Below are 5,199 nucleotides of genomic sequence, written 5' to 3' on the forward strand. Positions count from 1 at the left end.
AAAAAAAAATAAGATGGGTGATCAGCTATGCAAACGCTGACAAAGTCAAGTCACCAGTGCAAGGGACCATTGTCCATTTAATCCCTGCATGGGGAGGAGGAAGTCTTATCCCATGGCTTCCATAAGGTGGGTTTCATTGGCCAGGTCATTCCCAATGGGTGTGAACTCTCTTATGGTTTATAACTAGATGTCCCGCTAAAGCCTCATGCACTCTTAGGTGGTGCTTTTGGGAGGTGACTAGATTGTGGGGATGTTGTACTCACCACTAGATTAGTCTACTGATGCCTTTACAGCTGGATGTGATGTTGGGAGGTAAAGTCTGGTGAGAAGAGGTTGGTCTTTGTGGGTTTAGCCTAGAAGAGAGGGGTGCCCCTTCTTCTCTTCTGATCCCTTGCTGCTTCCTGGTGCCATGCCATGAACTTATTCCACTGGCATGTTCCTCTGTCATGCTGCCCTGCCCTGCTTTAGAGCAGCCAACTACAGACTTAAATCTTTACAAACTATGAGCCAATATAAATTTCTCTTTCTTTCGCTTGTGGCTGCTGAGTATTTTGTCCTAGCAACAAGAAGATAACTAAGATAGGCTCTCTTGGGCTGTCACATAGATAATATCAAGCACAACTTTAAGTCCCATTGTTAATATTCCAACTATAGGGCACCTTTCATGTATTTGGTCTCAGGGAGGGCAACTATGTCATGAAAGTAAATTTTGCTTATTGACTTGTTGACATCAATTCATAAATTATCATTCTGTGTTTATGTGACTGCTCTGGGGTTGTAGAGTATGAATCCTAGTCTGAGAGATTGAGTTTGCCTTGGTGCGCTGACACATCAGATCTCTGAGTTTGCTAAGCTGAGGCTGTGTCTCATGCATTTTGGAGGATCCACAAGTGTAATGTGAATGCCACTCCTTGCAACCTCTCAAAAGCACTATGTGCTTTTATCTCAACCATCTAGAAATCCATTATGTCAAAAGTATTTTTATGTCATGAAAATAATTGCAACAGTTTATGTAGGAACATAACACTTGTTATAGGTTCAAAACCTCATTCTGCCTTTTATCAGTTATGTGACCTAGGGCAAATGACCTAAGCTTTTTTTTTCCTTTTTTCTTTTTTTAAAATTACTTTTATTGAGAAACAAACAGCAATGAGACAGTTTCAAAGCTGGGGACAGTTTCAATAACTGATGCATTGCATATTGTTGTCTTCATAGTAGTTTTTCATAGTAAATGATGCAGACATGATATCCTGTCCAAATACTATCAGTACAAAACTTTCTTCTCATTGAATTAAGAGAAAGTAAATGTATATCTATCCTATTTTGAATATACAGATACAAATAGGTCCTTCATTTGTAACCCCCTTATTTTGGACAGAGATGGGTATCCCACTGCCATTTAAATATTGTAGGTGCATGAATTCAGCAAAATAATCCAATATAGTCCAGTAGTCTATATAATAGTAGTGGGTTATCCATGTGACTGGCAATGTCAGAAGTTGTTGAGTTGAGCCTTTTACAGCTCAGCATATTAATATGGCTTTACTTTTTATACTTCGTTTTTATACTTTTTGGCTGGATGGTTAAGACCAAACTAAAGCAAAACCTATATAACAAGAAATGTAACTTTTGAGTCTGCCAAGGTCAGTCAAATCCCCTCAGGATTTAGCCTGAAACCCTGTTCCCCAGTTTGTAGATCCTTTGTCAGTGTCAGCTGTGTGGATAAGTCATGGCCATTGCTTGACCAATTTGCTCTTTCTGAAAGCCTGAGAGAATGTTTTCTCTCTAGGTGACTTTCCTTAGAAGTGACCTAAGCTTTGAGTTCCCCCATCTAGGACTGGCCAAATAACTCAGTGGATTAAAGTGCCTGTAAGCAGGCACAGGGGCTGGGGGTTCGATCCCTGGGCCTGCCGTGCTGGCCCTGCCCACTTTCATTTTCACTCATTTCTAAATAACTCTGCCTTGAATGCACTTGTGGTTGGGATAGATATATAGTTACATTCTCTTAATGAATAGAACGATTTGTTCTAATGGTGTTTTAAATAGGATATCATGTCTGCATCTTGTACAGCAGTTAACTACTAGGAAGAATGTATGCAATGTGTGAATTTTTGAAACTGTCCTACCAATTTGATTTGAAAAAAAAAAAAAAACTCTGAAATTACAGAATTAAAAAAAAATCTTATCAACTTTATTTTTCATTCCTGCATGTTTGTGAGACACAATGCTTACATTCTTTGGGTGGGATTGATATACATACACAACACTTCTTCTTCATCTTCTTCAGTTTTTTTTTTTTGGCAAAACCAGAGATTAAACTTCCTTTGTGCTTGCCAGGGAAGCACTTATTCCACTGTGCCATCTCCCCAGCCCCCACATACACAACACTTCTGACTTCTTTTCTTTTAGTCTCTTTCCCTCCTCTGTCTCCCACCTCCCTCCACCACTTGATCCCTTTACCACTCAAGGAAGATCTTTCTTCTTATATTATGTATCTTTTTTTGCTCTTCATGTATAATATGGTTTCTCTTACAAGAAAATATGTAATACTTAAGTTTGTGTATCTGCTTCACTTAACATTATTTCTTCAATGTCACTGAGACAGCAATTGAGACTGGGCGTGGTGGCATGCGTCTCTAATCCCAGCTCTTGGGAGGCTGTATACAGATAGGTCACTATGAGTCTGATCTAGTAGTCCTGAACACCCTGTAGACCCTTCTCTAAAAAAGGGTCATCCATCTATAAAATGAGAACAGTAAGATTCAATTCTTAGGATTGTTGTGAACAGTAAGTATATTCTTATGGCACAGCAAATGTTCTTATCAGGGTAAGAATGCCCCAAATCTACTTCAGAGATATGTTTTGGCTGTGTGCTTCTAGAATTTTTATTCCACTCATATATCTCAGTATCTCATTTCTTAATCACCTAACATGAAAGAAAGAAAATAAATAGAATACTTCATAATTAGAACCTCATAAAGCCTTCTGAGTTTCTTAGAACAATCCTTAATACTTCACAAAAGTGACTGTGGATGTCATGGAAAATTTTCTTTTTGTTCATACTTCTGACCCAAAATGTCTGCACTCAATACTGAAGTTTTCCAAGAATATCTTTGGAACTTAACTTAAAAATGGTTCTTTTATAGTTTTTTTCAGGAAGTCTAAGAGTATGCTTATATCCTAGAGGGTAGTATCCTATGTGGAAGGGGAGGCTGCTGTGGAGAGCCCTGGCTGCAATTTCCCCTTCCTCAGCTGGAACCAAGGAAGTGACTGGTGGCTGCTGCCAAGTGACTTTTGCTTCAGCAGCACTATTGTTTGCTTTTGACTTCTTTGTCTATGACAGAGCGCATGAGCAGAAATAATTCAGAAAACAGAAAACCTGAAAAATTTAAGGATTCACTCAATTGATACATATTGAACTGCAGGCATGACTTCCCCGTAACTTTCCCTGAGCATTTATTGATATTAATCACAATCTATAGCATGAAATATAAAGCCAATTAAAACCTCAAAGCAGAAATTTTAGAGTCCATATTTTCTGGTTAGCAAGTGCCATGGCTTATTTATGCATACACACAAAACATAAAAACTCAAAGAGAAAAATCTAAACTATAATTACAAACTTGAGTCATTTGTAGGAAAGTGGATGCCCCTTGAAACCATAATGTTAAGTGAAGCAGATACACAAGCTTAAGTATTACATGTTCTCTTGTAGGAGAAACTATATTATACATGAAGAGCCAAAAAAGATACATAATGTAAGGAGAAAGATCTTCCTTGCATGGTAAAGCGATCAAGTGATGGAAGGAGGTCGGAGACAGAGGGAAAGAGACTGAAAGAAAAGAAGTCAGAGGTGCTGTGTATGTATATGAATCTCACCCAAAGAATGTAAGCATTGTGTCTTGCAAACATGCAGGAATAAAAAATAAAGTTTACAAGAATAAAAAAACCCCTGTAATTGCAGAGTATTTAGAAATGAGTGAAATTGGTCAAGGCTGAATTCAGAGGAAAATTTGTATCTTTATTTTTTGTTTCAATAAAATTAAATAAAATGAACACAGTTTTTGAAAAGGCAGTAGAAGGCAGATAACCAACAGTTTTATTTTATATAGAAAAAGGAGAGATTTTGTGAGTAATCTGAGAATCTGAGTAAATGAAGAAGAGTTCTAAAGGTGAGCCACAGTTGTTTAAAATAATTCTTAAACTTTTCCAGGGTGTATTTTGAAGACATTAGTATGTCCTAATGTCAGTGAAGATATAAAAGATATTCAGTAACTGTTTAAATTTGAAAATAGATGATAAAAGTACAGTCACTTTTTCAATTTTCAAAGCATATTATTAAAATAAATTGTTATGGTTTTGTTAACATTTCAAAGTACAGTTCCAAGTAAAAGTTTGTATCACCCACAATATGACTGAACACTATTTAAAACTCTTTATTGAAAGCTAAGAAAAAACACATTCTAAGGGTCAAAAACACCAGGTGTTACAAAAAATACATAGCAGAATGGGAACTAAGAAGAATTTGAGATTAATACAGAATGTCATTTACTTTTCAAAATTTTCTGAGTTATTTTTTAAGTGTTTTGTTTTGTGGTAAATCTGTGGGGCACACCTGCTCACTCTGTTTCCAGGGATGCTATTTTGGTCAATACTGAACTTTATTCCAAGATTTATGCCAGCCTACTCCCTGCTGGTTAGCTTTTGTTAAAGCTGTCAGAGCACAGTAACACTCCATTGCCTCCTGAATTTCCATCTTTGAAGTACACAGATTCCCATTTTCTTCTACTCTCCTACAGCCTCAAATTTGAGCAGATTTTCATCCTTAATTGTCACTATGACTGTGTCATAGTGAATGAAACTTTTTCAATTCTTTATAAACAGCTCAGTGAATAGTAGAACAAAAGGGACGTAGTATGGGGGAGTCTTGAGTTTATTAGGTGATCCTACATTAAAGGAAAACTCTCTACGGTAGAGTTTTCTGAACTATGCTTCTTGGAATATTGTCCTAAGACAGGTGAATCAATGCTGAAACCCCTTTTTTTGGATATTAGTCAGGAAGATTAACAAATTAAAGGTTCTGAGAAAACCTGAGTAAAGAAGTCAAGATATTTAAATGTAAGTTACAAATTGGGTGCTTAGTCTTGTAGGCTAGGATTGGCTTGGACTAGCTTTTGGGGTGTTTTTGTTGTGTGTATG

The sequence above is a fragment of the Octodon degus genome, unplaced genomic scaffold, assembly GCF_000260255.1.
Source record: "Octodon degus isolate 3935 unplaced genomic scaffold, OctDeg1.0 scaffold00071, whole genome shotgun sequence".
Classification (NCBI taxonomy): domain Eukaryota; kingdom Metazoa; phylum Chordata; class Mammalia; order Rodentia; family Octodontidae; genus Octodon; species Octodon degus.